The following is a 25298-nucleotide window of genomic DNA, read 5'->3' on the forward strand; positions in this document are numbered from 1 at the left end:
GGGTTCGAGTCACTGTACCGCAAGAGTGACCGGAACTCAGCTGGTCACGCCGTCTTTCGGCGCAGCATTGTAGGATGGCCATACCAGTGCGCCAACTTGCTGGACACCACCTCGGTGCCATCCGGATCTCGGCGCGTTCGAGTCACTGTACCGCAAGAGTGACCGGAACTCAGCTGAACACGCCGTCTTTCGGCGCAGCATTGTAGGATGGCCACACCAGTGCAGCAATTTGCTGGACACCACCTTGGGCAACAGTGAAGCTGCAGCAGGTGCAAATAAGCTTCAGATAGTCTTACAAGCACTGCTCAGAACTCTCAACTATGGCACTCAACATCCAGGACTTGCCAATCGGATCTTGGCGCCTTGTGCTGGTTCCGACCTATTCACACATCGGTCCACTACTGACATCACCTCATAAGCCAACGGGGCACCCCACGCCGACTTTCGGCACAGCATTGTAGGATGGCCACACCAGTGCGGCAACTTGCTGGACACAACCTCGGTGCCATCCGGATCTCGGCGCGTTCGACTCACTGTACCGCAAGAGTGACCGGAACTCAGCTGGACACGCCGTCTTTCGGCGCAGCATTGTAGGATGGCCACACCAGTGCGGCAATTTGCTGGACACCACCTCGGTGCCATCCGGATCTCGGCGCGTTCGAGTCACTGTACCGCAAGAGTGACCGCAACTCAGCTGGACACGCCGTCTTTCGGCGCAGCATTGTAGGATGGCCACACCAGTGCGGCAATTTGCTGGACACCACCTCGGTGCCATCCGGATCTCGACGCGTTGTGCTGCCTTCGGCCTATTCGCGCATCGGTCCGCTACTGACGCCGCCTCACGTGCCAACGGATTTTCTACGCTTTTTGTAGCCCTATGCCGCATAACAGGTCATGTGACTTGTTTATAAAACTTTTCATTGGATCATTTTACTTTTGGTTTCCTAAAGATGGAAGGCTTGGTCATATGACCTAAAAATAACACTTTTCATTGGTTTAGAACATTTTTTTTTCCCAAACGATGAAAGCCCCACCTTTTTTCTGGATCATTCAGACTGAAGCTGGCGTCAGCATGAGAGCACCACCATCTCGTGGCTCCGTCGTGGTCATTCCGCGAGCAATCATGGCAGCCGCTCCCCACCGGAAGCCTGCGGGAGTCGGGGGCCCCCAAGACTTTTGTAGAATCTTCACGGCTGAGGGGACGCTTTTCGAGAATGAAGCCCAAGCCCTAGCAGGCAAGCGTCCGAGTTCCAAGGTGTCCCAGGGCCATTTCAGTGGACCAGGCCCAAAACCGAAGAGCCGTCCGCCATTTTAAGAGTCATGTGGCAGGCGCCTATCGCTGCACTGCAAGAGTGGGAGCAACTCAACAACATGGTGAGCGAGACGCTGTAGCCGCAAGAGCGGGCGCAACTCAGCTGGATGGCCGCCACCTGGGGAGGCCCGTTCACGCCGCCTCCCCCACGCCCCCCCCCCCCCCGGGCCGCCGCACGCAAATTTTCGGAGCAGCATTGTAGGATACCAAAACCAGTGCGGCAGTTTACTGGACATCACCTGGGTGCCATCAACATCTCAGCGCGTTCTGCTGCCTTGGGACTATTCGCACAACAGACCGCTACTGACGAGGCCTCCCCCCGCACCACCCGGGACGCCCCACGCCAATTTTCGGAGCAGCATTGTAGGATCCCAAAACCAGTGCGGCACCCAGGCGACATCACCTGGGTGCCGTCCAGAACTCTGCACGTTGTGCTGCCCTGGGACTATTCGCACAAAAAACAGCTTCTGACCATTGTTGCTTTTTTGGGTGAAAAATGTTTAAATGTTTTTACAGTTTTTGTTCCGTTCATTATAGTTAAATGTTAATAAAGTTTTAAAATCTAACTTTGTTGGAGTGCTATATATGTTTAAAAAATCGGGTGAATGGGGCCTTGAATCGGGTTATTGTCATGTGTGGGCTTTGCAAGTGTACTGCTACAAGATCGGACATTTCAAACTCAAATGCACGTTCTTTTTCTTACCTTTCCGAAGCAATGAGCGCAATAGCAGGCAGAGAAAGGGTGATGCACGTGTTGAACACTGCCTGGCCTGGCAAGTTGCTGGCAGTGCCCCCCCGCCCGCTCCTGAAAGAGGGCACACACACACCGCCGCCCCGAGTACTTCACAAATCTTTAAAAGAACATGCGCTTGTTCATGAGGCTTAAATGGTTTATCACCCCTTCTAGAACCCCTGCATCGACCCTCTGACGTTTCCTGGAAGAATTAGCACGTAACACAATACCAAGCCCTGTCAGCTGAAACCCCCGAGAAATCATGGGGCATATTATCAAGGGGGTTTATTTCCGCTTTTTGGGCTTTAAAAGCCAAAAAAAAAGAGATAAAATTATTTCCCTATTACCAAGCTGTCGCTAACACCAGTTAGTGACAGCTAAAAGGAGATAGCGACCATCTTGGGCCCCGCTTTGCATATCAGTGATATTTATCACTAATGACATGCAAAGTGGGCGTGCCAAGATTTTAGCGACTGGAAACAGTCCCTAACCATCGCTATCTCCTATTACCAACTTTTGGAGATATTCACGCTAAGCGCGAATATCTCCAAAACCTAACACCTGCCCTAAGCAGTTTTAGCCATGTTATCCAATGGGAAGTGGATAACATGGCTAAGAGCATTTGCTGGATAATGCATGAATATCGCTGACTTTTCAACGATATTCATGCATTGCGGCCGTTTTTTATCGCATTTGCGATAAACCTTGCTAATAGCAAGGTTTATGTGCGATAAAATTCGCCGATGTGCGGCGATAATTTTTGTCTCTAAACAAGTTAGAGACCAAAATTATCGCTAGTTGTTGGTAATATGCCCCCGGGTTTTTGCTTGCAGGAATCGGGAGGCGGGAGACTAGCACTGAAATCAGTAGTCTCACGCCTGAATCGGGAGGGTTGGCATGTCTGGATACTCTACAGCTGGGGCCATAAACTACATCCGCAGGGCTAGGTGATAGCCTAGGTCCGGCCTGGACAATCGGACACAGAGGAAGAGGAGTGTCAGAGGGTGCGGTAGTGAATAGGGTGAAAGGGAGGTGTCGGGCGGGCACAGGGTGTGATTCTCAGAGAAGAGCAGCGCAGATGGGGGGAAGTATATGGCCCATGCATGAGAGAAAAAGCGGGGGTGACCATGCGTGGGGGAGATGCTTACGAGGGTGGGGAGCCATGCTGAGGATCGGCGGCGTGCAGAGAGTGGCCCTGGTCAAGGCATCTAAAATGGCTGCCGTGCACGACAAAATTGTGGCATTGGACAAAAACGCAAGATGGCGCAGACAATGTTTATCAATAAGGATTCATTTATAACAAAATATTTACTCGCAGTGACAAAATGGTGGTCAACACTTCCTGATTTCCATCGAATCGAACATTAACAAACGTCACGCAGCAAAAAAAAAAAAAAAAAGCTCACGCACAGAACAGTTTTTAGCCATGTTATCCAATGGAAGGTGGATAACATGGCTAAGAGCATTTGCTGGATAATGCATGAATATCGCTGACTTTTCAGCGATATTCATGCATTGTGGCCGATGTGCGGCGATAATTTTTGTCTCTAAACAATTAAAACGAAGCACAAAATGGCGAATTCCCGTTTCGCTACCAGTTTGCGGCCCAGTTCGCGGCCCGTGAAGCGCTTCTACCGTGAAAAATCATTTTTTTTTTATTTTCCCCACGGGACCCTTTAATAACCCCAACAACATTCCTAGGGGGTCAAGAGGGGTATACCTTGCCCCTTTCATTAAATTCCCCCTTCGTTTTTCACCTCTTCTTCTCTCTCGATCCTAGCGAGAGATAAGATGGCGGCCGCTCCGGACTGTTTAGAATGTTGACAGACACCGGAGAGCCAATCAGCTTTCTGCGCGCAAAGTTCCGTTACGCGACAAGTAAGCTGACCGGATCGCTGCCCGGAGCGCTGTTACAGATATATATCTTGTTTTGAACGTTAATTTCTCAAAAACTACTGGAGCACATATATTGAGACCTAGCAAAGGCACATCGGGCTAACAGTCCCTACAATTTTGCCAAGTTTCGTGCAAATCCATTCAGCCGTTCGAGCTAAAAGTGAGTCCAACCGCCCTATTGAAAAATGAATGGGAAAAACGCGTTTTGGGACCCCCCTTTTTTCTCGGCCCCCCCTTGACGAAACCCCACCAAATTTTCAGGGGCTGCTCAGAAACAAAATGTGCCATTTTCAGCCGATTCCGTCCACAAACGCCAAAGTTATTAGACATAGAATTTTCAAAAATCCTAACTATATATACCTACTGGCGATAGCCAGTAGGTAATATATATATATATATATATATATATATATATATATATATATATATATATATTATATATATATATATATATATATACCTGCTCCCAAACTTCCTCAATGTTCTGTGTGAACAAGGAAACAGCACTCACAGGGAGGGGGTATCTGTGCCAACAAATTTTTATTAGCAACCCAGCGCAGACAAGACGCGTTTTGGCGCTTAGCCTTTGTCAATTGCAACAAAGAACGTGCCGCCATTCTTTTTAAAGAGCATTGATACAATTGCGGTGCGATTTACCATCAACATAGAAAGAAGACTGTACATTAGCAAGTTTAGTCGCCATCTTTAAACGTGCAATTATAACAAGAAAAAAGAAAGTATATACAATTGAAAATCACGGTCTTCAATATTATGATCGTAGAGGTACAATACCTTACTGTTGCCTTATTTAGGTAACCACTTTATGTAGCCCTGGATGGGCATAATTATAAACATAATTAATCTCGCCCATTGATGGGCATGTCTTGGCAAGTACACATTTGATTGTAAAAAATGCAGTATCTGATATTTCAGTTCATCAAGCATGAATTAATATGAAGTATTTACATTTTGAAAAAATATATACATCAGAAACCAAATCAATCTAAGATATAGACAAACGGTAATTCAATTTTCAGTTGATTAAACCAAGGTTAGACTGTAAACAACATATATACATTCTAGTATCCCATATGTACTGCCAATTCCTCATGTGTATTCAGACCAAGTGGACTTTTACTCTGTTAATCAATGATATAGTGTGACTCTAGCCATCGTAGTTTCTGCAGACGGTCTCCTCCTCTAGGGAGGGGTGGTACGCTATCCAGACAAAAGTAGGCCAATAGATCCCTATTGTGTCCATGCAATTTATTAAAATGTCTGGGTACCGGGTAGGATTCATTGGTGTTATTAATTACACGCATATGTTCCAATATACGTAATTTTACTGGGTTAATCGTGCTGCCGACGTATCTCAATTCACAGGGACAAACAGTAAATTGCAAATGGTGTTGTGCAAGTCAGAAATTTAGTAATCTTTTTAGAAAGTTTAAGGCCTGGGATGGTATATGTTGTTGTTCTTTTACTAATTTTACAGGCTTTACAACGGCCACAGGGATAGAAACCTTTCAAAGGTATTTTGTTGGTGATGTTGGTTTTTATCATATGATGGCTATGTACCAAATCATATCTCAAAGCTCTAGCCTTTCGGAATGTGATTAAGGGATTGGATGGTAAATCATCTTTAATTAAATTGTCAGTGAGTAAAATATTCCAGCTTTTGCGGAGTATTTTCCTCACTTGTTCTGAATTCTCCGAAAAGGTAGTAATGAGTCTAAAAGTCCCTTTGTATTTAACCTCTTTTTGCTTAGGTATCAACAATTCCGACCTGGGTCGTTTCTTTACTTTATTCAAAGCTTGTAATAATACTTCCTCTTTATATCCACGAACTCTAAAGCGATCCATACTTAGTTTCGCAGATTTTAGAAATTCAATTTCTGTGGAGTTTTTCCTTTTTAGTCTTAAAAGTTCCCCATATGGGATGCTTTTAATGAGTTTTTTAGAATGATTACTGCTTGCATGCAACGTACAGTTGCCAGCAGTACTTTTCTGAAACAATTTGGTTTGCACGCTGCCCCCTTCAATGTACACAGTTAAGGCCAGAAAATTAACACTTGATTCACTGATCTCTCCACTAAATCTCAAGTTTACGTTGTTATTGTTTAAGACATCGACATATGAATTGGCCTCATCTATAGATCCCTTAAAGATAATGAAAATATCATCAATATATCGATGCCATGCTTTGATTTTGTTGTTCCATATGTAGTTGGTGTTGTCCCATGCTATCTGCTCCTCCCACCAGCCCACGCAAAGATTCGCGTAGCTGGGGGAGGAGCAGGAACCCATTGCAACACCCGAAAGTTGTCTGTATAGCTGTCCATTGAACACAAATATGTTATTATACAGACTGAATGTTAAGAACTCAACCAGCATTTTATTATGTTCGAAATATTCGATTGTTCTAGTCTGTAAAAAACTTTGGACAGCCCTCAAACCGTCTGTATGTGCAATACTAGTATACAGACTAGTGATATCCATCACCATCATACAGTAACCTTCTTGCCATTCAAAATTACCCATTAGATTTAAAAAATGAGTGGTATCCTTAAATTAGGATTTTAGAGACATGACAAATGGAAACAAAAAGGAATCAATATACATGGAAAGATGTTCAGTTAGACTTCCTAATGAGGCCACAATTGGTCGTCCAGGAGGTTTGAGATTGTCTTTATGCACCTTGGGAAGGTGATAAAATGTAGGAGTGATAGGGTTTAGGCAACGCAGGAATAAAAGTTCATCAGCGGTCGCCAGTAGGTATATATAGTTAGGAGCTAGGTACCATAGGAAATTCCGAATAACTTTGGCCCTGATTGAGGGATCTGCCTGTAATTTTCTTTACTTTTGCCTCGCTGCGCTCCGCTCCTTCCCTGAAAGTTTCGGAGGGATTCATCAAGTGGGGGCCAAGAAAAATGGGGGGTCCCAAAACGTGTTTTCCCCATGTTAATTTCCATAGGGACATTCTGACAAGGCTACAGCTCGAACGGCTGAACAGAATTACACCAGATTTGGCAAAATGGTAGGGACTGGTATGCAGCAGTGCCTTTTGTATGTTTGGTGTAAATCCCTCCAGTAGTTTTTGAGAAAATAGAATTTGAAATTTTTCAAATGGCATTTTCTATGGGACCTTTAGACATGGCTACAGCCCAAACAGCTGAACGGAATTACACTAAACTTGCCAAAATGGTAGGGACAGGTATGCAGCAGTGCCTTTTCTTTATTTGGTGAAAATTCCTCCCGTAGTTGATGAGAAAATTGAATTTGAGCACATTATATATCTATATGCGCTCAACATTCTATTGGGAATAACTTTGCCGCCGTTTGAGGAATCTGCGTGTAATTTTCCAGAATTTCGGCCAGCTCGGCTCCGCTCCTTCCCTGAAAGTTTCGGGGGGATTTGTCAAGCAGGGACCAAAAGGGGGCTCCCAAAACGTGTCTTCCCCATGTTAATTTCCATAGGGACCTTTAGACACGGCTACAGCCCTTATGGCTGAATGGAATTACACCAAACTTGGCAAAATGGTAGGGCCTGGTATGCAGTAGTGCCTTTTTTTATATTTGGTGAAAATCCCTCCAGTAGTTGTTGAGAAACTTGAATTTGAGCAAATTATATATCTGTATGCGCTCACCGTACGCGCACCGTACGCGTACGGTATGCGTACCGTAAGCGTACGTGCGCGTACCCTTATGTGCGCGAGCGAGTTTCTGATTGGCTGGCAGTCGACTGTCAACATTCCAAACTGTCCAAACAAGGAAGCGTTGGCCACCATCTTGTTTTTCAGGAGAACTGAGGCACAAGAGAGCCCAGAACAAGAGTGGAAAACACGAAAAAGGGGCAGGGTAGAGACCCCCCCCCCAATCCTCTAGCTCTTCTCATGGGGTCCCAGAAGGACTCCCAAGGGCAAAAAAAAAAAAATCGAAAAAATCGAGGAGTACACACACCGTATGCGTACCCCGCGATTTAAAAAAAAAATATTTTTTTTTGCACTTGATGCTCCTTCTGGCCTGGGACCCCCTGAGAAGGGCTAGTGGGTCAGGGGGTCTCTACCCTGCCCCCTTTTTGCGTTTTCCACTCTTGTTTTGTGCTCTCTTGTGCCTCACTTCTCCTGAGAAACAAGATGGCTGCTCAGGTGGTCCCAGAAGGATAATAACATATATAGACGTTATCCACTAATAGAATTAGCATTCACAAAACCTTTGAAATTTATTGAAAAAAAATATAGGTTTCACGCCTGATATAGTTAGGAATTAGCATTTAAAAAACCTTGCAAATTCACTGAAAAAACCATAGGTTTCAGGCCTTATATAGTTAGGAATTAGCATTTAAAAAACCTTGCAAATTCACTTAAAAAACATAGGCGGCGAATGGCTCCGGTGCTCCATGCCTCCGGATAGCCGTCAGGACCTGTAACCCCGCCCCCCATCAGCCTGTGCTCAGTTCTCAGCAACGTCGGCAATGACGGATAGTGCTAGACGCGGTATGCGAAATGCGCTGTAACCCGCGTTAACTTGGCAGCTTGGCAGCAGCAGCAGCAAGAACACGGCGAGAAAGAGACTCGGTGAGACTTAGTGAAAAAATGAAAAGAAACTCGGCGGCGGCGGAAAGGAACAGTGATAAGCTGATAAGGTGAGCGCGAGCAGCTGGCGGGGGAGAGACGCTGACTCGAGGAGGTTATGCAGAATTCCCCCCATGTGACTGCAGGCATTCAAAGGCATTCAAAGGCGTAAGACTGCAGAAGCGCGCTGTCACTGACCTCTCCTTTGATGATTGTGAATTAAAGAATTAATCGATCGTGGGGAATCTCAACTCCCATTTAAAGCCTGGGCCCCAGAACGAGTGCACTGTCAGCTACAAAAACTGCTACAAAACTTTATTATAATACGCCAGGAAAAGCTCAATGGTCCTTTCTCTTTCAAAAATCTCTGGAACCCAAGAAGACTATCAGAGGGGAAAGGAAAGAAAGAAAGAGAAAGAAGGGGAAAAGTGAGCACGGTCCAGAAGTAGTCTAGCAAGTAAGCTACCAAATAACTGAGTGGGGGAAAAAAAAAAAAAGCTGCCAAGATGGAAAACACATCCCGTCTGAAAAGCAAAACTCGCTTGGCATTAGCCAGGAAAGCCGCCCGAATGGCGTCAAAAGCAAAGGAAAAAACAAAAACCAATAAAGGAGAAGGAAATACGATCTCCCCTCTTCAAGAAAAGGATGGTGCAATGGATAGTTCTGATGATGACTCTCTAGTTAATTTAACTTCCCCCACAAAAGAAAAGGCACTAGGGGCAAGCTGCTCAAATGGTGCCTTGGAAAACACCCCAATAGAAAAAGTGGTGGTGTTGGAAGCGGAAGCTGAAACTGGGCCCCTCACAAATGAAAAAAGCATGTGCGGTATAAAAGAAAAAAGAGCTTTCCCTCTATTTGAAAAAAAAATCCCCCCTGTCCTGCAAACGCTAACTGTTCCCTCGGTAGGGAATCATTCAATGCCTCTTCCAACACCTACAATTGAACTCTACACAAACCCTGTAAATTTAAGCCTACCCGAGATACTAGACTCTTCCTTGATAAATCAGCTGGGAGAAACTCGTAGGCCTGACCAAAGTAATGGAATCCCTGGAAATGAGGCGGAGGCGGAGGCGGAGGCAGAGGCAAGTTTGAGTGAGGAGCGAAGGTCAGAAGCAGTGATCAATCAGTCTCCTGCAACTCCACTGCAAAAAGATGATTTAGGGGGCCCTGCTCTCTCAGAGTTAGCACCTGCAACTCCATCACCTTCACCTCAGAAAGGGAGTATGGACAATCCGGACAAGGGCAGGAGCTATCAAATGGATATCCGCGAGATGCTGAATTTAATTCTTGATGAGATCCGCGAGATCAAGGTGAATCAACAAGCCGAGATAGCCGCCCTACACTCCAGATTAGAAAAATTTGAAGAGTCAATGCTGGGTCTCCCTACTAGATGAAAAGAGGCAGAGGAGAGAATCTCCGCTCTTGAGGATCAAACAAATAGAGCAAATATAGAGGCCAAAGAAACTGCAAGTAAAAAAAGCCACCTCGAGAAAAAGCTGGAAGATAAGCTTGATGAACTTGTGAATCACTCTCGCAGATCGAATTTAAGGATAGTAGGTGTCCCTGAGGGCCTCGAAGAGGGTGACATGCTGCAATGGGTCAACTCGTTCATACATCGAAATGTCCTTCCCGAATTTGAAGGGGACTTAACTATTACGAGAGCTCACCGAGTTCCGGCACAGAGATTTGCTAATTCAGCATACCCGAGAACTATTCTAATGAACTTCGCGGACTATAGAATCAAAGAAAAAATTCTTACAAAAGCTTTCCAACAGAGGCAATTTTCGGTTACAGAGACAATAAAATGTAGAATTTTTTCTGACATGACAGCCATAGCGGCGCGCCGCAGAAAAGAATTTGTGAAAATTCTTCATCTCTTTAAGTCAAATGGTGCTCAAGCGTCAATCGCTCAACAATCAAAACTTAAAGTCCTTGTGAAAGCAAAGTGCTATATGTTCACGGACGTCGAGGAAGCTCATTTCCTCCTCAAAGAGATCTCATCGCAGATATCTGCAAGAGCTTAAGGAATAGTATCAGGTTTCAGGGGCTTAACCTGTGTCCGAGATATTGCAAAACACTTAAAGTATAGCAATCGATAAGATAAGGATAAAAGCTAGGACTTTTTCTAGCTTTAAGATGGCTTCTTTTAGGGAGGTGTTATACAAAATTCCATTGAATGAATGAACCTTATTAACTGTCTTGCTGATGTGGGGGGGGGGTTGCACAAGGTCATGCAGGGTGTGATGAGAAGACACCCAGGCCACAACGAGGGAGGGGGGATGTGGTCTGCGTGGGAAGGAAGGGAAGACCCACATTCCAGGGGAGGGGCTCCTTGGGGTGGGAGGGGGGAACAGGGGGTGGGAAATGCAGTAAAAAAGAGCGGAAGTGCTAGGCAGGGACGGAAATTAGAAATTGATCTTGGAGTAAAATGGCGGAAAAAATAAAGGTTTTTATGGAAATGATTAAATGTAGTATCCTGTCAGTAAATGCCAATGGGGTTTTGAACAAACAGAAATATGGGGCTCTCATTAAGTGGGCAGTATCCAAAAATCCACATGTACTAATGCTCCAAGAGACCCACCTAAAGTCCAATACCCCTAATCTATTCCTCCCAAGATATTTCTCTCACGCATTTTTTGCATCAGCGGGAGTAGCACAGAGAGGTGTCGCTATTTTCTTGTCAAAAAGAATCCCATGGGAGGAAGTGAAGATTAGTAGGGATCCCAGGGGGAGGTGGCTCTGGGCTTGTGTTAAAATTCAGTCAAAAGTTCTGAACTTTGTGAATTACTATGGCCAAGTTGTGGACAAGGTAGCTAGCATTCTTGAAATCAATAACCTTTTGAAGGGGGCTCCCGGACAGATCATTATGGGAGGTGACTTTAATTATATACAAGACATAAAAAAGACACCTCCAACAAGAACAAAAAACAGTTAAAACCTAATACTAAGAAGGCCCTGGGCTCCCTTATTGCCGAATACCAACTAATAGATCCGTGGCGTACGTTGAATCCAGAAGGCGAAGTATTCACTTGTTTTTCACATCGCTTCCAAACAGCATCCAGGATCGACTTTTTTTTATCTCAAGATCCATCCAGATATTGGCCTCTTCGATAGGAGGAAACCCTTTTTCAGATCATGGGAAAACAGAACTTGTGGTGGGCTTGGGAATAGCGAGCAGGGATCAGTCTAGGTGGCAGCTGGACCGCACTCTGCTCCAGAATCAAAACTGGGTAACAGCTTTTAGAGAGTGGATTACGGACTATTTTAAAATCAATGAGGGTACAGCTGATCCTTTCTCAGTCTGGGGAGGGTTTAAGGCGGCAGCTCGAGGCCAAATAATATCTTTCACCTCTGTTGTGGCCAGGGAGAGGAGACAGAAAATAACAACATTGCAAAGGGCGGTTGACAAAGAATATGGTTTACAATTACAGCTATGCCCGAATTATTTGGCCCAAGCAAAGGAGGAATTAAGGGATTTCTTTCTTCTCGAGGAAATTAATAGCTCCAAAACTTATCAACAAAAAGTCTATGAGGACAGCCAACTGGTTGGGAAGCTCTTGGCAAATTCCGTAAGAAAACGTCAGGAATCTGCATCAATAATTAAAATAAAAGACCCCCTGAATGGCCAAGAAATTGTAAAGAGCGACTTAATCCAAAGGGCCTTCGTGGACCACTATAAACAAATATACTCTACTAAATATCTAGCAGGGTTAGATCAAATACAGGAGTACTTTGAGGATATAGAAATTCCAAAGATTTCAGCCAATCGGGTTGAACAACTGTGACGCGAAATTACGATAGAGGAAATCGCACTGGCTATTAATTCAATGGCGGGGGCGAAGGCCTGTGAATTTTATAAGCTGTTTTTAAAAGATCTCTTAATTCCCTTAAAGAATTTATACGATCATATAAAACTAGGAGGATTGGTACCCTCACCATTTAAAGAAGCTACAATAATATCTTTTGTCAAAAAAGATAAAAACCCTGATGACATTAATTCCTATCGACCGATAAGCCTGCTCAATTCTGACTATAAAATCCTTATGAAAATCTGGGCTCTCCGTTTTGAATGCTCTGCACAAGAAGTTATTCATAATGACCAGTCAGGATTTATAGTAGGTCGCTCAATGGCTTCTAATACGGAATTCTTGATTCAGGCATTGGATTTTTTTAATATAAATTCAACACCAGCATGTATATTAATGGTTGACGCAGAAAAAGCATTCGAGCTTGTCAACTGGGATACGCTGTTCCATTCCCTGGCTTTGTTCGGGTTCCCAGAACAGGTAATTGTAATGCTGCAGAATATCTATCAAAATGCCTCAGCACAGGTAATAATAAATTCAAGTAGGGCAGGCTCAATCAAAATTAACCGCGGGACGAGGCAGGGCTGCCCTCTGTCTCCATTGCTCTTTACTTTTTTTATTGAACCCCTTGTGATCAAGATTAGAAAAAATCCTGTTATCATCCCTCCCATTCCAGGGATGGCGAAACTCAAACTTTTCGCAGATGATATCATTCTATATTTGAAACCAGATAAAGGAAACATAGAAAATATTTTAAGGGAATTTAAAGCCTATGAACAAATAGGAGGGTATAAAATAAATGCCAAGAAAACAGAGGTACTTGCGTTGAATACCAGCCTTAGCTCTTTTCCATCTTGGCTTCGTGTTCAGGCCTCAAAGCAAGATCCTGTAAGGTATTTAGGCATATATGTAACCAGCGATTACCATCAGCTTTTTCTGCTAAACTATGAGAGGATGAAAAATAAAATTAGGAATCTTCTTGCCCAATGGGTTCTTCTTCCCCTCACAGTGATTGGCAGAGTTTCATTGATAAAAATGTCAATTTTACCCTTATTACTATTTTTGTTTAGTAACGTTCCAATTAAACTGAATACCCGTTTCTTTAAAGAAATTGAATCATTGATCAGGAGCTTCATCTGGGGTGGGAAAGCTTCGAGGGTCAAACTATCGGTAACTCAACTCTCAGTCAAACAGGGGGGTCTTGCTTTTCCGAATATAAAAACATATTATGAAGCGGCCTTTCTTGATATAGTGGCAGGTTTGCTAGGAACAAAGAATAATCATGATAGCTTCTTTTTGGAAAAAATGGTACAGGAGGCGGACTCTCAAGTTCAAGTATTTTTAAAGGTAGCAAAGCTACCGAAAAGGACAAGATACAAGACTATTAAAGATTATGCATCTAGACTACAGTCTTTTTTTAAAAAAAATCTTAGCTCCTCAGCTTCTCAGTTTCTAAGCATGCAAGAATGTGGCAGCTTGGGCCTTCAAATTAGCAGTAGCCACATAATGAACTGGGAAAGAATGGGATTTCGGGAGATAAGGCACTTATTTGTCCAGGATAGAATAATTACATGGCAAGAAGTTCTGGGTAGAGCAAGTACTCCCGGTTCCTCGCTACTTCTTGAATATCAACAAATTGTACATTTTCTACGGAATAATATAGGTGACCATTTAGAAGTAATAAAGGGGATGATGAAATTGTTGTATGAAGCCAAAAGTTGTGGTATAGGAAACTGGTACAAGAAGCTTGCATCTGAAGGACAACTCCATATTATAGATAGCCATCTTGTGAAAATTAATAATCATACACAATGCAACTTATCTCATAAAGATTGGGAAACGATAAGTGGGTTGGGCAATAGATCTTTGCGAGCCGCTAATTTTAAGAGAATGTCCTTTCTGTCTCGTTGGCTAGCATATTGGACTCCGGAGGCACTGGGAAAGAGGTTTCCGGAGCTAGAGAATAAGTGTTTTAGATGTCTAGCTGAAGGCCAGGGTGGTTGGCTACATATTTTCTATACCTGTCCCCACTTGAATAGTTTCTGGGAGATGGTCTTTTTAGACATTGAGGCAGCGCTGGGGAAAGCTCTTCCGCCCTCAGCCGAAATGGCCCTTTTGGGATTTGTCATAATAGAGGGTGGCTAAAGGAGGATGAGGAAACCTTTATGTTTATTTCTTGCACAGTTGCACGATCATTAATCCTACAAAATTGGAAATCTAAAGAAGCCCCACTACACCTGAAATGGCTCAATAAAATGAGAAGGGCACGAAATTTCGAGGAAGCATATTCAAGTAGAGTTGGGGCTATTAGGAGATTTGAAAGGAACTGGCACTATTTAGAGAATCTGGAGGAAGTAAGGGGGTGCCAATTGAGAACTTAAATCAGGAGAATTAAACAGTCTCGAGGCCGGGCCAAGCTGAATATAATAGGTGGGTATGCACTAGCACTTTGGGGTATTATGCACTTTAGGGGTCTGTAGTATTAGCATTATGGGACCGCTAAACCATTATACTATTGTATCATATTCGCAGTTTTTAATAGTATAGGTTAAGTTTAATTCAACTTGAATGAAAGCTCTTGGCACATGCACTTTAGAAACGAAAAAAGTAATATTTGGATTCTGCATTTATGTTTAGTATGTACATTAACAGTTATATTGACTGCCTTTGGTTTTTAAAGGAAGCTGTTTTATACCCATCCAGCAACTTGCTTTTATTGGATCAACTGTATTGCACTCTATTATACTTGTACTCTAGAAATGTTTTAATGGTCTTTATACTTGCACTTTAGATTGGTAAAGCAAAATATGGATTTTGCTTTTTTTTATCTATGAAGTAATAGTTAGATTGATTGATTGTTTGCCTGACTGTTGGCGGTTTCTATAAGAAGCTGTATTTCTCTCGTAAATTTTTTTTCTCCATTTTTGTAAAGATTGGTTTTTTATCCGTCCTGTACCTGGTTTCTGTTCCGCTCAATAAAAAATTCTATAAAAAAAAAAAAAATCACTTAAAAAAACATAGGTTTCAGGCCTTATATAGTATTATAGTTAGGAATTAGCATTTAAAAAACCTTGCAAATTCACTTAAAAAACTATAGGTTTCAGGCCTTATATAGTTAGGAATTAGCATTAGTATTAGTATTATCACATGAATGACATCATCAGTGATGTGATCAGTGATGTCATCAGAGATATCATCAGTGATGTCATCAGTGATGTCATTTGAGATGTCATCAGTGATGTCACTGACCATGTCATGAATGATGTAATATGTGACATCATCAACAGTGGATTGCGGGTGCGCGAAATATAGTTAGTACAACTAACCATATAGGAGCAATGTCAATGGTTTTTTAAATGCTAATTCCTAACTATATAAGGCCTGAAACATATATATATATATATATATATATATATATATATATATATATATATATATATATATATATATATTACCTGTAAAAGTACTTTCGTTGTTTACATGGTTGAATGTCCCTGCCATAGAAAATACATAGGCAACACGATGTTCAAAGTAAGAAAAAAGGATCCTAGAACACACAAGAGCCACTACTCACAGGGACTGCACAAACACAATTGCCAAGCATATGGAAAAAACACCATGACAATAATTGGGAAACATTAAGATACTGCGCCATTGATCAAATACAGGTTTCTGAGAGAGGAGGTGACCAAATCAAAACCCTCAGACAACGGGAATCAAAACATATCATCAATTTCAGGACCCTAGACCCGAGAGGTCTTAACCAAAATGAAGAATTATATGTTCACTTATGAACTTTAGTTTGAATAAGAAGAATCAAGACATTGATCTCACTCACTAGTGAGATTCTACATTATTATTTTAGTGAATTAATTTACTGACTTTGATGAATCCCTAGTCATCAAAACGCTCACCAGAGAGACAGTATTTTAACACATCCATGATATGGCTGAGATACCCGCCACCCCCTCTCAACACAATCCCCAAGGATGGGAAACCGGAAACAGTTCCGAACTTTTGGAAGGCGGGAGGGAGTGACCCTCCCGGCCGTATTTATTAAAATATGAAACAAAATCAAAACATTAAAATAACAGTTTCATGTTATGTACAATTTCATTTCCACATTACGATGTTTTGGCTAACCTTAACCTATTTCTAATACAAAGGTTCTCCTAGCCGAAACTAACATCCTACAAATACATTTTAACTTGAAATTGTACATCCTAACGTTAAGGGCCAACGGCAAGGTCGTAACCGGTGTCAGATCCCTAAACCAGAATTACCCCCTCGCTTGCGAGGGGCGACCGCACAGAGGGCTGTACCTCATGTGCACATACCAATTTCCCTTGACTTGACGGGGGCCCCAATGAACTCGACGCCATTTTATGGTCGTCCGAGGACTCGTGTGAGGTGTCTAGAAGGTAGCGTAAACCCCCATCCCCACCCCACACAACTTACCACATCTGCCGTCGCAGATGTCCTGGCCCCGGGAAATTCCCAGGAGGGGCCCGTAGCCCCTCCTATCCAGGGAGGGGCCTTGACCGCCTTCCCTTTCCTTTCGGCGTCCCATCCTTAGAAGGGACCGCCTCCCCGTTGAGGGGCCAATGGCCACCTCCCCCTGGGCGCTCCCATCCGTAATGGGTGACGCCCCCACCATAGGGATCTTCCAATTACTGCTCACCGATCATGACCTTACCGCCCGACCAAAATAAATACGACATTAACTAGCAATACTAAATTAAAAACAAAACAATAACCGCTTTAAGTATGACTATTGGAACATCATTGATCAACACTGTTGCAAAATACTTTATTCGAAAAACATACTGTAAGGAATCATTCACTTTATTGCATACTAAAACCACACTTTAATCACCACAACCTGTAAGAATTAGAGTTACCACATCAAAACTTTATTTCAAAACAACGTGCTGTCTCCAGGGGCTGGTGGGTGGGTCAAAATTGGCTCTTCGTTCCGTCCCGAGCTCACGTGCAGCGGGGAGGTGCAGCTTCAGAGCACAGGAACAAGAGGATGCTTCCTTGGGTTGTTGCTCCTTTTATCCTTCTTCGGGCGGGCGTAAACCCGCCTCCGCCCGCCTCCGGGGGCGTGGCTGGCGGCTTCAGTGTCTAGGACAACCCACTCTAGGGCGGGAAAAAGCGCGCCCCGGCAACGCCGCTTCGGGCATACCAGCCGAGACTCGCCTCCCGCCCAAGATGGCTTCCCGGGGGGATCGGGGTACTCCACCATACGTTCGGGGGGACCGAGTGGTCGCCCCTTTCCATATGGCTGAGATACCCGCCACCCCCTCTCAACACAATCCCCAAGGATGGGAAACCGGAAACATTTCTGAACTTTTGGAAGGCGGGAGGGAGTGACCCTCCCGGCCGTATTTATTAAAATATGAAACAAAATCAAAACATTAAAATAACAGTTTCATATTATGTACAATTTCATTTCCACATTACGATGTTTTGGCTAACCTTAACCTATTTCTAATACAAAGGTTCTCCTAGCCGAAACTAACATCCTACAAATACATTTTAACTTGAAATTGTACATCCTAACGTTAAGGGCCAACGGCAAGGTCGTAACCGGTGTCAGATCCCTAAACCAGAATTACCCCCTCGCTTGCGAGGGGCGACCGCACAGAGGGCTGTACCTCATGTGCACATACCAATTTCCCTTGACTTGACGGGGGCCCCAATGAACTCGACGCCATTTTATGGTCATCCAAGGACTCGTGTGAGGTGTCTAGAAGGTAGCGTAAACCCCCCTCCCCACCCCACACAACTTACCACATCTGCCGTCGCAGATGTCCTGGCCCCGGGAAATTCCCAGGAGGGGCCCGTAGCCCCTCCTATCCAGGGAGGGGCCTTGACCGCCTTCCCTTTCCTTTCGGCGTCCCATCCTTAGAAGGGACCGCCTCCCCGTTGAGGGGCCAATGGCCACCTCCCCCCGGGCGCTCCCATCCGTAATGGGTGACGCCCCCACCATAGGGATCTTCCAATTACTGCTCACCGATCATGACCTTACCACCACAGGCCGGATAGTTGACCGGCTATCCGGACCCCCCACAAAACTCCTGCCTAAAGGTCATGCTGTAAACTCTTTAACCAAGCTATGAGGTCTCCTATGAGTAACACATTCCCCCCCCGGGACAAATGGACCCCATCCTCCAAATACATACTGTCCCCCTTGATACAACCACGAGGAATAGAATGCAATGCATTTGAACGAAACAATCTACTCAATTTGTTATTGACTTTCTTTACCGAATGATTTATAGCAGACACCGAATTCGCCCCCCGCCACACCTTACGTGGAATCATATGGGACCATGCAATTGTGCACCCTGGAACCCTTCTCGCCAACCAACTTACTCGCCTCGAGAAGAAGTCGTCTACCAGTGGTCACCAAATCGTTGCCCCCAAGATGGACTATGATTATAGATGGCGGTGACCTTGTCCGCCCTAACAAACCCTCGAAAAAGGATTGAAAATGGTCAATACAGAGGCCGCCCCTTCCGTAGAAGGTCACCCTGTACCCGTATTCCCCAGCCATGTGAATCATGTCACCTGCTTTGAATACGTCCGCGGCACGCCTCACGTATGAGTGGCCCACGACCCACACCACTTTTTCCGCAGCCGGTGTTGTTTGACCGCTGGTTCCCAGGTGTCGGGTCGACTGCACAGTCCGCCCCGCCTCGTAAGCTTGCGAAACTGTAAACCAAACAAAAACAAGAAGCGTGAGTACATGATAACAGCTTCACAACATGTGCAACCGCACATACCTTTTGTAACAATTCGAGGACCAACGCCCCAATCGTTTCACTTTTTCCACACTCAGACCCCTGGCTGTAGCCTCAGTAGCAGCCCCTATCCGAAAGGAATGGGTCCCAAACTCGCCGGGGTTCAAGCCCGCGGCCGAAATTGCCATTGTAAGCACCCGCTTGAACTGAAACCTCGTCAGTGGGGTGGCATCAGCGTGTCTCAACAAGGTCCCCCCCCATGATGCCGCCCTCTGCGCTAAATATTCCTCTACGCAAACCACAGGGCACATGGGAGATCCGGGAATCCGATGTATGACTACGCAATCACCAATCGCACCCTGATCGGCCTTGGACCTGACAAACGAGACAATCATCGTCTCCCCCTTAACCTGGATGTGCTCTCGGCACAGTCCTCCCACCGTATCCCGCTTGTTCTTCGCCACCAGTTCGCTTACCCGCATCGCCCCATGGAATGCTAACGCAAAAGCGGCCCGGAATAACACTGTTTCATACTGAGATGAACATGTCACAGGGAGTACGGATAATAACAGGGCCAACCTATCCAGACCTATCGGGTGCCTCTCATCTACTCTGCGACCCTCAAGGCGTTGCCACCCACGTAGCGCTTTCTGCACAACGAAAGACGCTGTCGGGTCCTGGATCCCATGAGCCCTTGCCATAAAGGAAATGGCGGCCCGATGCCTCTGGGCCGTTGCTACTGATTTGCCTGCCTGATGTAAAGACAGCAAAAATTTTACAACACACTCTTCCTGGCCCCAAAGCTCCCCCCTAGCAGCACCCAAAAAGGACCAATAGGAACGGAACGCCCCTTCATATGCCTTTCTTGTCCTGGGTGCTAAACTCTCTCCCACCAGGTTTTGTAGTTCGGGGCACCGAGAGACCAGAGAGCTTCGGGAAAGGGTGCCGCTACCGGGTCCGCTGTGGGCAGAAAACCCCAGAAGGCCTGCATATGGAAACGAGAAAGCGCATCAGCCGCTTGGTTCAGTACCCCTGGGACATGTCTTGCCCTAAAGAGTACATTCAACTGCATACATAATAACACAATTTCTTTGAGCAGTCTCAGAATCCATTTGCAACGTGCTGCCTGACTATTGATACACTCAACCACGGTCATGTTATCAGACCAGAACACCACAGAGTGATCCCGAAACCCCTCAGGCCATGTTTTCAGGGCCACCAAAATAGGGAAGAGTTCAAGAAAAGCAATGTTACTCGTCAGCCCGCACTCGTGCCACCATGACGGCCATTTTTGAGCCGACCATTGCGTACCTAATATGGCGCCAAAACCCACACTCCCCGCCGAATCTGTCCACAGCCCCAGCTCCTCGGAGGACACTGCCGGTTGGTTCCAGACAATTCGACCATTGAAATCCGCCAGAAATGCCAACCAAATGCGCATGTCCTGGTGAATCTCTGCTGAGAGCCTCGTGCGGTGGTGTCCTTCCTTAAGACCGACCATGGCTTGTGCAATCGAGCGGGAAAAGGGGCGGGCCATTGGCATTACTCTCAGGGCAAAATTCAACTGGCCCACCATTTGCTGCAATTGATGCAAGTTTACCTTAGTCTCTCGAATACATGTTTCAAGGGAGGCCCTGAATTTTACCACCTTTTCTTTGGGTAACCGAAAGCAACCCTCCTCCGAATCGAGCTCTATCCCCAGAAACTCGAGTGAAGTCGAGGGACCCACAGTCTTACCTGGTGCCAATGGCACACCAAAATGATTCATTAAGCCACAAAAATCACTTAAAGCCTGTCCACATTCTGGATCCCCGGCTGCCCCCAGAAACAGAAAGTCATCGAGATAATGCATAACATGCTGAAAACCCGTCTTTCTTGTGAATACCCATTGCAGGAAACAACTGAACTTTTCAAAATAAGCACAAGATATGGAGCATCCCATTGGCATACATTTGTCCATGTAATAGCGACCCTGAAACATGAAACCAAGGAGACGCTGATCGTCTGGGTGTACCGGGAGCAACCGGAACGCTGACTCGATGTCCGATTTTGCCATCAGCGCCCCGGGCCCCAGGCGATACAACATGGCGACGGCCTCATCGAAAGATGCGTACCGCACCGAACACACTTCCGGGTCTATCGCATCATTCACGGAAAGACCTCGCGGGGCTGACAAATTATGTATTAGCCTAAACTCACCCGGGTCCTTCTTGGGGACCACCCCTAAGGGAGAACAAACAAAGTTAGCAACCGGCGGTAGATCGAATGGACCGGCAACCCGCCCTCGAGTCACCTCTTTCCTAATCTTTACCTGTACCACCGCCGTATGCTGCAGGACCGACAGTTGGTTCTTACAACTTGTTTTACCCTGAAAGTCCCCCACTGGAATGCGGAAACCATACGAGAACCCGTCTCGCAACACCCCTGCGGAGACATGATCCGGGTATTCATTGAGCCAAGGAATCATTGCCATGGTATCAACCGGGTTAGGTAAAGGCGCCCCTCGGACTATTTCAGACCTGTTTGGCGCTTCCCCTACCTCCGTTATCACCCGTTTTGGCTCTGCACATGGTCTCAGGATGAGAGGACTGTCCACAACCCCCACACTTGTGTCTAAATTTGCATGACCCCTGAGGCCTTGTACATTTCCCCCTGTTAAAATTCCAACAAATCCCCTTTTTCCCCGTGTTGCCACTCGACTTCGAGTGGTGCTCGTTACCTGCACCCGTCCGAAAGGGTGTCCCAGAGGTTTGGCGGGAAGACTCACCCCCGCTACCCCCCGACAATGGTACCTTTAGCATGCCAGAATTCTCCATTTTTTGCCAAGAAATGGAGTCATAACAATCCCAAGTTAGGGCTGGGTCGTGCTCCTTAGCCTTCCTAAAAAAATTGTCATAACAAAACCACTGATTGCCCTCATAGGCTAGAGCATACTCCATAATACGTGTCTGATAAATAGGCAATTCCGTCAACAACTCAGGCCTTCGTTCACCCATAATGGAGGTGAAAATGCCAAATGCTCTGCCCCAAGTACCTATGTTCTCATCAACTTTAAAGGCGGCCATTTTTGCGCGCCAAACATTCGGATGCATAAGCTCTTTTTGGGCCTTCACATGCTCGATCTCGTAATGGTCAGTAAGCAAAGAAAACATGTTCACATACTTATTAGCCCAAATCTTTTCCTTAATCTCAAGTGGAACATGCTGGGCCACTTTCTCCCTTCGCGAGGGTACAGACCCCTCCCCCGCAATCGGCAGTAGCCGCTTACCTGAACTAGGTGCTGTACTTGCTGCCGGACTTGCGCCTGCCGCGATCTCAGCCATCGGAGCCTGCGGGGGAACAAGAGATGGTGCCTTCGCAGCCTGTCTAGATTCCTGCAATTGCCTCATCACGCCCTCGCTATCCTTTCCCAACCACGCTGCCAGTTGTGCAGCCAACTCAGGAGGCATATCTTCTCCGTTCACGGGGGTGACTACCACGGGAATCGGATGCCCCTCCTTTGGAACCAGGATCGGCTCCTCTATCGGTGTATCGGGAACCGGGGTCTCCCCCCCAGGTGCCCCCCTCTTGGACCTCTTGCCTCTCCCGCTAGGGACTACTCCCGGCAAAGCTGGTCCGACGATCCGCTTCGGGCCTCCCTCCCCGTTCTTCTCCGCCATCTGTTTCTTCAAATCGGCAACCTCCTTTATGAGCATGCGGAGCATCTGATCGGTACCGACCCACTTTCCGACCTTCTTGCCCGGCATTCTCGAACGATGATTCTCTGAAAGAACAAAGACAAAATTACAACGCTCAAAATTGGCTCTTCGTTCCGTCTCGAGCTCACGTGCAGCGGGGAGGTGCAGCTTCAGAGCACAGGAACAAGAGGATGCTTCCTTGGGTTGTTGCTCCTTTTATCCTTCTTCGGGCGGGCGTAAACCCGCCTCCGCCCGCCTCCGGGGGCGTGGCTGGCGGCTTCAGTGTCTAGGACAACCCACTCTAGGGCAGGAAAAAGCGCGCCCCGGCTACGCCGCTTCGGGCATACCAGCCGAGACTCGCCTCCCGCCCAAGATGGCTTCCCGGGGGGATCGGGGTACTCCACCATACGTTCGGGGGGGCCGAGTGGTCGCCCCTTTCCAATATTAATGGAACTACATCATATTTGGCAATCCGTAATTGGCCCCAATGTTATAATTCGTAACTTTTTTGCCATCTTAGTTAAGCATATTTAATTTACCAATGTATGAAATGAAAATACATGTACCACAATGCACCAGCCCCACAGGAAGTACTGGGCAGGAAAATAAAAGAAGGCATCAAACTACAGGCACAACATCCCGTGAACAAGCCTCAGGCTGAGGTGAAACACGTTGCGCTTTACTGGTCATGCCAAACTTTATTTAAATAAAAGTAGCAATTTTGAACAACTTCAACTCGAGTGAGTGCGTTTCTTTACCAATTAGATTGGTCACTGTCTATATATATATATATATATATATATATATATATATATATATATATATATATATATATATATATATATGAAAACAACGACCTTTCCCTTTTCCCAGAAAGGATGACAGCCACCACAGGTAGGATGAAACAGCGTCCTTTATTTCCAGTGCACAACTTCAAGCGGCATGATGCATTTCGGCATGATTTGCCTTCCTCAGAAGCCGTCTTGCTTGAAAGAGAATTCACTTGTCCACTTTGGAAGTGCCCCACTTGCCAGTAAAATCGCTGTGGAGTGTGGCGTTTCGGCGTGTCCCAAGCGCCTTGAGAAATCCTCACGTCACGGTCACGCATATTGCTTGCCACCGCGATTTTACTGGCAAGCAATATGCGAGACCGTGACTACACGGGGTGCTCACGCTCACTGGAGGAGTGCGTTCCCTTGCTCGCTGTGGTGATTTGCGGTCGGAAGCAAGGAGGTGGAGGCGGTCCATGCGACTACAAGATCCAGGATTCAGTGAGGTCCCTGCAGTCACCGCCCACTTGGGCATGTACTTACAAAGGTTTGCTGCAGGTGAGGAGGTTCGGACGTCTCTGAATCTCCGCCCCCTAATCCTGTGGGAGTGTCGTTATTAATTTTTAAAAGGCGCTTCCAAAGTGGACAAGTGAATTCTCTTTCAAGCAAGACGGCATCTGAGGAAGGCAAATCATGCCGAAATGCATCATGCCGCTTGAAGTTGTGCACTGGAAATAAAGGACGCTGTTTCATCCTACCTGTGGTGGCTGTCATCCTTTCTGGGAAAAGGGAAAGGTCGTTGTTTTCATGTTTAGAGCTGGCTATGACCATATATATATATATATATTCACAGAAAAAAACATAGGTTATAGACCATATATAGTTAGGAATTTGCATTTACAAAACCTTGAAAATTCACTGAAAAAACCATAGGTTATAGACCATATATAGTTAGGGATTAGCATTTAAAAAACCTTATTTTATTTGCACAAAACCATTGAAATTCCATATATAGTTAGTTGCACTAACTATATATCGCGGACCCGCAATCCACTGCTAATGATGTCACATATTACATCATTCATGACATGGTCAGTGACATCACTGATGACATCACTGATGACATCTCAAATGACATCACTGATGACATCACTGATGACAACACCCAGTGACTGTATGTTTCTGTAAAGTTAAAATATGTCTTACATATTGAAGAATGAGTGGATGTATAAGTGTCTGGATGAAGGATTTAGTAGGTGCATGACTGACTGTATGAGAGAATGATTAAATGTGTCTCACTGAGTGTATCGGTTAGTGATTAAAGTGTCTTAATTTGGCAATCATTATTTATGTTGTTCTGTTAACTGTTGCATGTTTAAATCAGTAGCTATATCAGTAACTATATGGGTTATTGAATGGTTGCCCAAGTATTTGTATGGGAGACTGAGTATGTGTGTGGGTGGCTGGGAGGTGTATAACTCTGTGCATAGATGTGTGAGCAGTTGATTCCCTAGGTGTATGGGTTCAAAAGTGCATGTAGAAACAGCTGTATGGACAGTTGACTGTGTGCATGAGTATATTGGCGAGTGAATGGATATCTCAGTGCTACATGTCAAAGTAAGTACATATGTAAAACACACTCCATGTGAGAGTTGACATATATAAATAACTGAACATAAGAGCCAGTGAATGTGTGAGTGGCTGTATGAATCATTGTGAACTTGTATCAAGGATTGTATAAGAGAGTAAATATGTGTTACTATATGTTTGAATAAGTAAGG

This window comes from Lissotriton vulgaris, chromosome 2_1 (genome assembly GCF_964263255.1).
Source record: "Lissotriton vulgaris chromosome 2_1, aLisVul1.2, whole genome shotgun sequence".
Classification (NCBI taxonomy): Eukaryota; Metazoa; Chordata; class Amphibia; order Caudata; family Salamandridae; genus Lissotriton; species Lissotriton vulgaris.